This window comes from Zeus faber (genome assembly GCF_960531495.2).
Source record: "Zeus faber genome assembly, chromosome: 7".
Taxonomy (NCBI): Eukaryota; Metazoa; Chordata; class Actinopteri; order Zeiformes; family Zeidae; genus Zeus; species Zeus faber.
Window position 1 is genome coordinate 31,337,597 of NC_137203.1, and position 13,766 is coordinate 31,351,362.

The following is a 13,766-nucleotide window of genomic DNA, read 5'->3' on the forward strand; positions in this document are numbered from 1 at the left end:
TACTATTCGCCATCTTAATTGAATTGCTGGTGGCGGCAATCCTTCACAACGGGCAATATAAGATACCTTGGTATTGATATCTCCACCAATCTGTCATATTTGTTTGCCCTTAACTTCATTGCTCAAGTCCATTAAAGAAGACCTCATTCGATGGAACAACCTACCCATTTCACTAATTGGTGGGATAGCAGCAGTTAGAATGAATATACTTCCAAAAATAAACGTATAATAAATGTATTTCCAATGATTCCAGTCCAACCTACCGTAAATTGGTTTAATACTCTAGACTCAATTATCATTAAATTCTATTGGAAACACAAGAAACTGAGAATTAAACTAGCAACACTACAGAAAAACAAAGACTGTGGAGGCCTAGCAGCACCAAACTTTAGATACTACTATCTAGCAAACCATCTTCAATTTATCATTTAATGGTAACAACCAGAGCAACAATAGGCCCATGGATGGCGAGACATTGAACAAACTGAATGTCTGGATTTATCAATATCTGATCTCCCATTTCTTACTGAATCAATAAGGAAACACAATTGCTTTAAAAGCCCAATGATCACAACAACTCTGTCAGCCTGGTGGAAATTCAACAAACTCAGTGGTTACACTCTATTTCCAAATAAATTCACTCCAATCTGGCACAACCCAGATTTGGTTTAAAAAAAATCTGGTTAAAAACAGACCAATAATCTTCAGGTCTTGGAAAAGACAAGAATTACCCATCTGGAGTACATTTTTGAAAACAATTTGCTCATATCTTTCCCAACCTTAATCCAAAGGTTTGCACAGCAGACCTCCGGAGGTCTATCGGTGGTCACAGTTTCCTGCAATTCCTTCAACTACAGTAATCTCGAAAAGTTAAAATCAAATTAACGAACATCATCCTACAACCACCTCTGATGACTGAACATCTTACTCATATAGGTAATTTTAATAATCCCTCTTCCAGAATCTACAAACTTTATTTAATAACAGATCACACTTTACCTTTACCTACCATGGAATGGGAAAGAGACCTTGGTGTTACCACCAATATTAACCTGTCGAAGCTCATTTGCAACAACACCTTTGACCTACAGTTCCATAATGCAACTCACCCAACACAAAATGTTCAAAATGGGTTTTATTGATAAAGATGTTTGTTCTGAAAACCATAGATGACTACTTTCATGCCATCTGGCTCTGTCCACCTATCCAAACACTCTGGACCAACATCACCAACAAGCTATCAACCCTTCTGGGTCACAGCATTCCAGTCTCCCCGTCCGTATGTCTCCTTGGTGACCTCTCCCACCATTCAAACACCACCAACCCATTTTGATTGCCTTAACGATTGCCAAGAAAACATTATTACTCAATTGGAAAAACAAATAATCTCACCACATCCCAATGGTTACATTTATTAATAGAATTCATCTCAATGGAAAAACTACTGGCAATATCCAAAAACAAGGTTGATTCATTTCATGAAATATGGGAAACTTTTATCACTATCCCGTAATACTTTATTTTTTTGTATTATTATTATTATTATTATTATTATTATTATTATTATTATTATTATAGTGCAGGGTGAAAAATTACGGGCCAAAGTGAAACACAAATTCACAACAAAGATAATGGCTCTCTCTAGAGGCCAGCATACATATTACATAGCAGACAGACCGGAAGAGAAAAGAAACGTATATGGGTCATTGTCATGAAACCACCATAAAACAAGTCCGAAATGAATTGATCCACATATCATCATTGAAATATATATACATGTTTTTTTTTTCTGTGGGCCATAGATATTGTGTGAGCTTTGGATGAACTTTATATATAACTTACAGTATATAACTTCAGTCCTCCAAAAAAATCCTATAATATGGAGGGACAGCACAATGTCTTCTTCCCTAATATATATTGTAAATGTTGTGCTTGTCTTCTCACTCTGTACTTGATGTCCACCACAAACTTGCCCGTTAACTTTCCCTTAACTTCCAGTGTTCACATATCACTCTTGCACAACACCATTTATTAAACCTCCGTTGTATCACATCTTTCCTGCCTGTAGGGCTCGGGAAGTTTGATGGTTGCTATGGGTTACTATGAACTCCAATCGCCATTTTTGGAGGACTTCCATTCAATTGCATAGAGAAATAGATAAAAAATATACAAAATGTACAAAAATGGACAAAGGAAGGGAGAACAGAAGGGTCAGTGTTTCACACAAGATAGTTGCAAGATTTTCTGTGGCAGTTTTTCACCTAACAAGACTTCCAAGCTTCCAAGCTGAAGGGACAAAGATGGTTGTTCGCCTGGAGGCCCTGTATGTTTGTGTGTGCATGTTGTCGTGGGTGTGGCTTCCCGTCCCCACTCTCCCGGCTCCCTGCTCCGATGGCACACCTGCAGACATCCGGCACTTCATCTCCTCTACAGTATTTTTCACCACTTTTTTGCTAGATCATTGTTTCACCTTCGTGGTATTACATATACAATACTCCGTGGTACACTCTCGCCTACCGTCCTGCCGCTGCTTCACCTTCCACACTACCCACCAGCTACGCACCTCCATTCCCCATTCCCTCCTGCTGTAATCGGATCCCGCTCCCAACTTCCTGTCCATGCCAGACCCTCATCCATTAATAAACTTTTTCCCCCTTTCTGTCCTTATATGTCCTGCATTTTGGTCCCACCTGCGTTCATAACAGAATGATCTGGCCAGCATGGACGTAGTGGATAATTTTGTTTTAGAAATGAGAGATTCTTGACCATCCTTTCCGGGGTAAAGACACTACTAGACTCCTCCTCTCACTCCGTTAGGGTTCACACAGTGTAGCCAAATTCTCAGTGGAATTGAACTGTAGTGACTTACTCGAGCTGGAATGATTAGGTGCTTCAGGGGATATTTTCAAATGGGCTCGAGTGAACGAGTCAAGGATTATGGTTACGTGTGATGAGGCTGTTAGTCTCGATGCTTTAATTTCCCCTGACCACAAAATTAGATAACTGCCTCCGTGAGCGGCCTATGGAAAAGGCTATTCATCAGCCTCCTCTGTCAACCCTTCTTCCCTCCATCTCTCACGAGAGCAGGTACAGGCCCTTCCCCAGTCTCCAGTGATTTTCTCAGCCCCAGTGTTCTTCCTCCACCGGGAGGGGAACTCATGCAGCTGGGTCGGTCTTGCCGCTTGTCAGAGGAACGTCGCAGAAGAATGGAGTCTGGGGAGTGCCTCTACTGCAGGCTAACAGGCCCCTTCCTCGCCTCTCCACCTGTCCCTGTCCTGTCAGCTATCGTGTCCCGTCTTGCCCAGCTCATTCTGTCACTCTTTGTGCCTGCAGTCTGCCTTGCCGATACAGAGGCCGCTGTTACCCCACTTACCTCAGAGTCCCCTGACCTATCAGGTGTCCTCACAGCTGCAACTTACCAATCTCCTCCCTGGAGCTCACCTGCCCACATCAGACTCTCATCCATTAATAAACTTACGTCTCACTCAATCTATCCTATCCCATTGTGCTCATTAGATAGTTTCTAATTTGTTTTAGTTTGGAGAATGAGTGCTAGGCAGTCGCAAAGTTGACGGGAACAGTCAGTCACTGTTGACAAGGGATTGCTGATGACCTACGGATTTTTTCGGCATTTGTTGATGAAGCATGTATTACCCAACATTCGTTTGGAGGTGATTCACTCATTGTCATGTTGCATGTTGTAACATGAGCGTGCAAATAAAACAACTACTCGTGCAACACATTTCAAAAGTATTTAATTCATTTAATGGCTCAGTTACTCAAATTGTTGTCAATTAACAACCAAGTGGGACCAAAATTCCTATGTGACTTAGGTGGCATATATACAATTGCATTGCATGCATGCTGGTTGAAGGTTTGTTCATGCTTTAAAGGTGACATCGTCTCAGCGCTCTAACTAATTATTATGTTAATACCGGTACATGTTATGGGCCCGGCTGCCCGACATGCCAAGGGACCACAGTCTGAGCTGGCCTATAGTAGGGCGGCCCTACTGGCATTTGCCCAAATGCCAGATGGCCTATCCATCACTGCTTGAAAGTAACTTTTTCTCTCTTGCCAAGGTGATCTAATGACCTGAAATAAATGACTGTTGACCTTTAAATCTATGGTAATTGCAATGGGAAAGAGTAGTGCTACTCAATATATTACTGCTTTGCAAATTCCAAACTTTTATATGCAAACACACAAATGTCATTCAACATTCAAGTTTGATGTGAAAGTAGCTATCATTTTTAAGCAGATGTTTCTCATCAAATTACCTTGGAAATGCATTGCATTTGTGATGTGGGCATCCCGGTGTCTCCATCTTCCCACGTTTGGTGTTAAATTTGGGACACAGAGGACAAACCCAACAGTGAACTCTGGTAGGTTGTGCTCTCTAACTGGCTTCCAATCTTAATTATGGATGGGTGTATCTGGAAAACAGTTTTTTTATTATTATTATTATTATTATTATTATTATTATTATTATTACTATTATTATTATTTCGGATCATTCTAGATTGTTTTTTTAAGGTGACTCTAACCAGTAACACACACATAGCCTACATTATGAGCTGCACTACAGAGTGAGTTGTGGTCAGACCCATTGAAAAAGAGTTCCATATGCTCACTGAATTATTAGATATATTAAAGTTTGATGTGTTATAACTACTTTAGAAATTAAACTTGCACTTGTTAAAAAGGGTATCAGAATGTAGCGTTATGTGGTTTATTGAACTATTGAATTATCATAACAAATTACTTCATAAAGACGAGGCACCACTTCCAATTTAGGGATTAAATTAAATAAACCACATTAACTATAGCTGATCAGTCTCATAAGGATTGGAGTTCTTTCTGATACATTTACCTCTGTCTTCAATTTTTAAAGGACACAATCAGACAAACCTCTTTCTGATAAATGGGATTCATTTATCAGGGATATTAATGTGTTGGGATTATTGGGATTTAAGAAAATCTCCCCCTGGGATTATTAAAGTATTTCTGATTCTGATTCTGATTCTGATTTTATCATGCAAAATAATAACATAGTTACATAGTGCTACTTTAAAATGATTTTGCCATTTAGCTCCATTCACTCCCATTCTCTCAGGTCTAGCAGGTCTGGTCTAGTAGCCACAGGTTTCAATTGGATTAACACAGAGGCTTTTCCTACATTGAAAGGGTCTCGAATGGAGTTAAATAATTAATCTCAGTTTTGATTGCAGGCAACACCCAGATACCTGTGAGTGAGTTTGAAGTCGCACAGTGAGAGTGTTTAACAATCCCTGTTTTTTTTGGGGGGGGGGGGGGGGGGTACTGACCCCTGCATACAAAGCTTTCCGGCAAATAGAGATCAGTATTTCCCTACCGACACTAGTACTGACTTAAGGAGCGTAACCTTATTTATGCAATGTGCACTTTGCAGAAAATGATTATCTTTTCTTTTCTTTCTTCTTCTGAAGCATCAGAATCCAATTTTGAGTTTGAGTTGTGTCACTTCAAACAGAACTGCCTTACTGACACTTGCCTGACCATTGGACTGTGAGGTTGAAAATTTTGCACTTTTACATTGCAACCAAGCCAAAAGAATCCTTGTCATGGCATACAGTTGCAATGAAATCAATATGGCAGATCTACAAGTGGGAGATGTCATGGGTGATCTTGAGTGCGGCCTGCTTTAGAAATGTCTGTTGTTTCTGAAATTACCTTTGGTCCCCTTTACAGTGTTGAAGAAGACCGAGAGGACACACTGATCTTTTTCTGATTTTCCTGCTGAAACATGGAAGGCAATTAAATCCTTTTGAAAGGTTACCAAGATTGTCAATATTTGCCAAACCAACTTGCACTCCCATTCCTTGAACAGGTGCTTTTTGATAATGTGAACAGTGATCTTAAAGCACATTTTATGCAATTTATGATCAGCCAAGAAATTCGTTTTTTTTGGGAAGCAATCAGTTGACTCTGAGGATCTTGTGCAAGTTCCTGACAGCTATGGCTGTAGAAGGAGAATCACCGCTGAGAATCTTTTTACAGTACTTGATGAAATAGCACACAAAGAACTTGTCCAAAAACAGATGTCCGTTATTGACTGCTGGAGGGCGATCACCCATCATCATCTACCTCTCAGTTCAGAAGCACTGACCAAAATGTTCTCTGACCTGGAACCAACACAAAAAAGAGCTGTAAACTTCAGAAATTTGCCGTTGATTGGACTAAAAAAAAAAAAAAAGTGGAAAATCATAGTTATTATGCAGAATTGCAAGGACAGAATTACAAGAATATATATTTAGGACCTATAATAAGCATGGCCTTTAATAGTTATAGAGAACGTACTCCAGCTGTGGAGAAGGAAGCCCAGCTTTGTCTACAAAAACTCCAGTTTCGACAATCATCCCTGGTTTCATGTGCTTGGGTGGTGAATGCACAACAACACACAAACTGGCATACGTAGTGTTAATTACCAAGGCCAGATTACATCTCCACCAGATACAAGTTCTCCAGCTGCACAACACAAACCTTCTGGCTAGACAGAAACCTGTTTTGTTCACGCAAATGAAGGCCTTTTAATGTTGCTAAGAATGCTTTATCACTGCGGTGTGCGGACAGCTATAGAATGTAATGAAACTGTGTTTTTGCTTGTTTTTGTTTATTTGTAGGTTCCAAAAAGATGTACCACCCAGGTGAAAGATTTGTGTAAACCACCATTGAATTGCTTGAAAGTGTAGCCAACCCCACATCTGTCTATTGACTAGAATCTAATGTTGGACAAAAGCAAGCTCTTTGTTCAAGTCAGTTTTTCAAACTGTATTGTTAATTGCCCAGTAATCCGTACAATTTTAAGTTTTGATACTGCTGCTGATGACTGCTAAAATGCCGCTTCCTAATTAGTGAAAGCAAGTCTGATGTGTAGATTTTAGTAAATATTGAAACTGTTCTGATGTTTCTCAGATTTCATATTGCCTTGATACCGCACGTCTTGTTAATCAACCAATTTGATGATGTGTCTTACAGTAGCTTGTGACACCATAATTCCCAGTTGAAATGTATGGATATACGGTATACTGTACATAGCGAACAATACTCTACATCTGTCCCATGGTCATTTACTGAGCACTTTGTTCAAGTCAGACTGAGTCTACTACAAATTCTCTTTAAAGTTCGGACACTTTAGCACACATTTTAGCACGTAACTGTTTGTTATATGCTAGTATAAGTATTTCTTTGTTACTGAAAGAAACTCAGAAGTAGATGTTGATTAAGTCATCCAAATCCGGCATTGCAGACATTGTTGTGAACAGCAAAACTGATGCAATCTCTTTTAATTTTGGACACTACTGACTGTCATTCTACAGGCACTATATAATGCAGTCTGATAATTTTGAGTTCTTACATTATAACAGCAATGCCAAAGGGCTTCAATTGTTTCGTCATCCTTGTGCCAAATTCTCATGTTCTCAGGTGTGGTCTTAATCTTCAACACCAGAAAGTATTTCCTTGTTCCTAAAAGCAAGTCTGAACTATACAGTAGCTTTTGTATAGCTGTATGCGTGTCTTCTTAAGCATTAACATTTAATGCCCCACTTAATGCATTAAGCCTTAATTCTCGCCAGTTCCAGCTGTCACGTCAGTACGATACTTTGCCGAATAGCTTTCTGACTTTACCTGATAACTTGCCCTGATTTTGGATTATGGATATTGAATTGTTCGCACTGTGAGATCAAAACTAGTTTTTGTCTTTCACCCTTGTATTAGCTGTTTTTCGGATTTTGGAATGTGGACTTTGGCTTGGCTAGTGCTTGGCTAGTTCTAGTTAGCCTGTAGCTTAGCTTATTGCTAACTATGCTGGCATTGATGCCTTCCTTCTTGGACTGTGAGAATTGTTTGCGCCTGGTCGACAGACTGAGCGCTTGAGAGAAGTCAGTCTTTAAAGACATCCACTGACTGCCTGAGGATGGGAAGTAGAAGGATGAACTGTTTGTGCGTTTAACCTTGATCGCCAGCGCTCAGGCTAATCACATCTCCTGCTCCATGTCCTCTGCTGTGATCAGCCCGGACTTTGACACCACTCTAGCTTGGCCCGGTTTCATTCTCACCGTGGGTGATTCAGGTCCATCTGATGCCCCGCCGGCTGTGATAGAGGATTCATGGCCTAAGTCCCGGACCTGCTCCAACGCAGAGCCCTGGACCCTGGCGGCGAGCGGTGGCCGGCAATACGAATTCTCCTTGTGCCGCTCTTTACCGGAGACTCTCTGGCTGGAGAACAGATTTCAAGCCTTGGAGCCCACAGTTGATGTCAGGGATATGCGGGGGATCACAGTTCGCTGTGGCATTGAGGGCACTGAGATGCCCTCTACCGCCACCAGCCTCATCTCCAATGCCCCCAGCCTCATCTCCACCGCCACCAGCCTCCTCCTCCTCTGGCTCCATGCCTGGAAGGTCTATCCAGTGATCCGTCCATCGTCAAGGGAGGCATGCTCCCGTCCACCACAGCCAGCCTTCTCCTCATCTGGGACCTGAAGTGGCCGAGCACCACACGGGACCTCGCCTCGTTCCCCCATTGGTTCGCACCCTGGGACATCCTCTGAGGCTGCGGCAGAAGACAGTCGTGCTGGCTGTTCCACCGTGCCGTCCGTTGGGTCAGATAAACAGGTGCCGCACTTCCAGCCACCCAGGTGCACGTCAAGGACATTAACATCGCCATCCCACAGCTGCTTAACCATCACCCGTCTGTCTCTGCTGTTGTGGTGCATGTGGGCACCAACGACATTAAAACGCAGCAATCAGAGAAACTCAAATAAGATTTTATTGGCCTCATAAACAGTGTTTTAAATACAAACAAACAGTGCATGGTGTCAGGCCCACTGCACTTCCCCCGTTTCGGCGACATATAGTTTAGCTGACTGCGGCAGCTGCACATCTGGCTGAAGGGCTACTGCTGCAACAGAGGCATCCCCTACGTGGACAACTTCACCACCTTCTACAATACTGGATATTTTTAAGGACGATCGACTCCATCCCAACCATGAAGGATCCCGTCTACTTTCCATAAACACCCCACAGTCCCACACATCCATTCACTATACAGTCACCTCCTCCATCCCCTACTCCAGCAGTCCACTCAGCACTCCTAAACGGGACTGGTATGACTTCAACTATTACCACTATCATTTCCTTTCATAGACCTGTGGTAACACGTCCATTATCATGCCCCCTTAAGGCTAATCATAATATTATAATTTGAGGTCCTCAACAACCTGTTACCTTCTGCTGCTGCTATCTATAAACCTGTGAAATAGTCTTATAAACATCAGATCTCTATATAACAAAGTCTTTTCATGTCATGATTTTATAACTTTTAATCATTTTGATTTCTTTTTTAATCATCACAGAGACTTGGCTAAGTCAGGGAGACTGCAGTCCTCTTCTTTGGTTACCCTAACCAAACCCTAACCTCCCCTGATTTTACATTTCTCCACCAACCTAGGCTCTCCTTTCCTGAGATTGGAAAGGATTTTAAAAGCATTCCCATTTAATATAGTAGTTAAATTCTAAGCATCCAGTCAAAATTTTAATAATTTACAGACCGTCTAGACCGAACCTTTTATCTAATTTTATCTCAGTTTATGTATTTAAAATATGACAAAATTCTTATTTATAATGATTTTAACATACTTATCGGCTGCCCCAGCCAGACTTTTGTTACTGATTTTATTGTTCTTGACACTTTTTACCTCACTCAAGCAGTATGAGTCACACATTCTAAAGGCCATTCTAAAGGCAACATTGAGACAAAGGATATCTGTGTGTTCGATCACAAAGCGATTTTATTCAGTGTGGTCTTATCCCACTTGTTTTCTTGTATCTATTACTCACAACAAGCTTTTCAGTGCTGCTGCTTTGCCTTTAACTGCCTTTTATCCAGATTATAACACAGAGGAGCTCATCTTCCATTTTAATAACGTGTCTGACTGTCCACGACTCTGTCACTCGATACAGACAAAAAGTAAAATAAAACATTGCAGCCTTGGCTAAATGAATCCACTCAGAAACTAAAAAGAGAGTGTGGGAGAAGGAACCTAAATGGAAGAAGGGTGGTTTACACATATTTTATGAAATCTGGAAAGACACTATGCACAATTATCAAAGAGCAGTTCAAGAAGCACGAGAAACTTTCTTCTCTTAGATGATTGATGCAAGCCATCAGCCATCCTCATAGACTCTGTCATCACCCCCTCTCCCTATCATCTTACCGGGGCCTCACCAGAAGTGTGTGAGGAGTTTTTATTTAAATTTTTTTAAATTGTATTGTAAAATGTATTTTATGATAGTAAAATACATCCCATGATGCACTTGGACACATCCTCAGTGATGGTACCTGGGATCATAGGGTGTTTCGGGTCTTTCAACTTCAAACACTCTTACCCAGGCGACCCGACCGACCGGGAGTGATCAGTTCCTGGCCTGTGTCCAAGAAGCATTCATCCACGGCTTGTCCCTTCTGATCCACAGCCATCTAGAGGCTTTCTCCGCTGCCTCTGAAGCTCTACTGATGGCCTTTCTTTTGCACACACCAGTGATGCCCAGGAGGCTATAAGCTTTGCACAAGGAATTGCTCGCAAAGCCCCTGCCTCCCACCTCGATGGGCAAACACTTTGCCTGCCACCCCTTTCTACAGCACCTTTCCACCAGCTCTGCCTATTTCTCCCTCTTCCTTTCGTTGGCCTCTTCCATTCGCTCCTCCCAAGGCCCTGTGAGCTCCAACATGACCACTTATTTGGATGTTTCCGAGAACAGCACAATGTCCGGGTGAAGGGTGGTCTCTACAATGGCTTCGGGGAATTTGAGTTGGGTTTCCAGGTCCACCCTCATTTGCCAGTTGCGAGCTGACCCAAGAAGACCTGCCTGGGCTCTTGGGCATGGGTTTGGATGTTGCCCGCTCTCAAGAATGCGATTTCTCTTCTTGATGGTGGAAGACGCTTGCTCTGGTCGATGGCGCTACAGATGGACTCAGTGATTACCTTCAGCACTTGGTCGTGTCGCCAGCGGTACCGGCCTTCTCCCAAAGCTTTGGGACAAGCGCTGAGGATGTGCTCCCGAGTCCATGATGGTGAGTCTACCTTGCTCCAACAGAAGAGGTTAGACGGGCTGGACAGAACATCGTACACGGATTGAACGAGGAACTTGATTCATTCATCAATGTATTAATTAATTAATTAGCAATTTTTTTTTTTTTTTTTTTTTTTTTACCTTTTTAACACAGTATTTGTATGCCATTGCATCTAGTACAGAGTTAGTCTGCAAGTGGAGTTCAACTTCTCAACCTGCAATGCAACTCTTTATTAATTCTTTGATCGTCAAGAACTGCTGCAATAACTGTGTCTTGTGGGCGATCTGTAAGATGACAAGAGACAGTTTTTTGTTGTACAGAACCGCCACGAATCCGTCTCTTTGAAAAACTATTTTACCATGTTTGGGTCTATAAACAACTAATCACTACTTCAAGAGGGGGAGAGTTCCAGGAGACCCCGCAACCCTGATGCGCATACGTACAACCCACCCCCATGTGCAGGCACAAGATGCAGCTGCAGGCGCAGGCGCAGAACCCGGGCCACGGGCGCCAGGCATAGACCGCAGGTCCGGAGCCAGGTCCGGCATTGACAGACCTTCACCCCGCCCGAACCGCCCACCCTGCAAGCGAACCTGTGTTTTGCGCAAGTCACCTGGATGTGACTGGATGTCACCCTGGCCAGCCCCTGGCCAGCCCCTGGCCACCGCGCATGATGACCACAGAACAGATGGTGACAGGCGGCCCCCCTGCTCGTAGCCCACCCCCCCCAGCGACAAGCACGGTCAGTCCAAGAGCGCACAGAGAGCGCCAGAGAACAGGAACCCAGGCAGCCTGGTGCGACCACAGGAGTCTGCCCCCCACCGGAGGAAACCACATGATGAGCCCGCGCCGTGCACACCTGGCCAGGCTCAGGTGCCCGCCCGGGTCACAGGACCAGACAGAACTTCTAACCTGGCCTGGCACGATGGAGCAGTGGACGGTTCCCCACGCGATGTCCCATTCGGTGAACCCTGTGGAAGGTGATCTGCTTCACGATGTCCGTGGGGAGTTTCAAGGCGGTGTGGAGGACGTCTTTCACCATGTTTTCCAGGGACTCTGTGTTGTTCTCTGGGACCCAAGAAAAGATGAGGTTGTCCCGCATACTTCTGGATTGTATCCAGGATAGCCTCTTTTATTATTTTCTTTTCTTTTTTTACAACCTCCATTTCCGTTGTGAGATGATTTGCGGAGGTTTTTAGATCTGCATTGTCTTCTATATATAAAGAAAAAAACAAAACCAAAGTGGAGAACCTTGAGGATTATATTGATTATTTTTATAATGAGTATGTGATGGACTGGAACAATCCCGCCAAGAATAAAAAGGCAGACTCAGTTACTGATACCGATGATCTTATATCCAGTGAGGTTGAGGTTAGTGTCTTGGATGAGATTAATAAGAAGCTGGACATGCTTGGTCTGCTCCTCCAAGACATTTCCCGAGAACAAAGGCAGTCTCGATTTCCTGCACCGCACGGTTGGCGAAATGCAAAAATGTTTTTTTACTTTTTTGCGAATAAATCTGAGAATATAAGACAGCAATTTACTCCCCCGACCAAGTTATACATGTCAGTAGGGACATTGACAGTTATTTTAGCAATTTTGAACCTATGTCACTATTTTTATTCAAAAGTCAATGCCACATGAAATCAATCACATGCAGTCTTGATATTATCTACACCACATTTCTTAAAGAGGTGATTGACACAATTGGACCCAGTATATTTTCTGGAGCTGGTCATGTTTTCACTGGAGAAAGGCATTTTTCCTTCTGTTTTAAACATACTGGTCGATCCACCTTTAAAGAAACCTAACCTTGATCCCTCTGTTCTTATCAATTTTAGGCCCATTTCTAAATGTCCATTTCTATCAAAGGTTTTAGAGAAGGTGGTATCAAGCCAGCTTTTAGCTTTTATGTGTCATAAAAACATCTTTGAGAAATTCCAGTCTGATTTTAGAGCTTTACATGAAACTGCTCTCCTCAAGGTAACCAACGATATCCTTTTAGCAGCTAACGGGGGAAAGTACAATCTTAATTCTTTTAGATCTAAGGCAGCCTTTGACACTGTAGATCACTCCATTTTAATTGCCTGTCTTAACACCTGGGTTGGCTTCAAGGACACTGCACTTGGCTGGTTTTATTCCTACCTTTTAGAAAGAACCTTTGCGGTCACCATAGGCTTGGGACGGTGCTGGAGTGGCTTGGAGCCCGGCAGGGAGCATTGGTGGTTCTCCACTATGCTCCCCACGGTGTGATCCCCACACTCACAACATTTCATGCTCCTACATGAGGAAAAAAGTCAATGACTTCTGATTATGATTGTGGATTCTAAATCGGATATGAAATGATCGAATGATACGTGGATATTTCTGTTTATTTATGCGCCAACGTACAGAACTTCAACACGGGTTGGATCGCGCCGATAAAGTGGCCAAAATTTACAGGTTGACCCGGGTGTTCAGTTCACATCTCTCTCTCGCAGCTCTTCTCCCCACCCTGCCACCAGAGGTTCCATGGCACTGCTCTGATCCAGACATTCTTCTGTTTATGTTCCGCACTAGCCAGGGACCAGTTGCTCAGCTTGTCCATATGTTTCACAATAGTAAGTGCCTGCTTACTATTGTTATGTTGGCAGAAGAAAGAAGAGATTTTCAA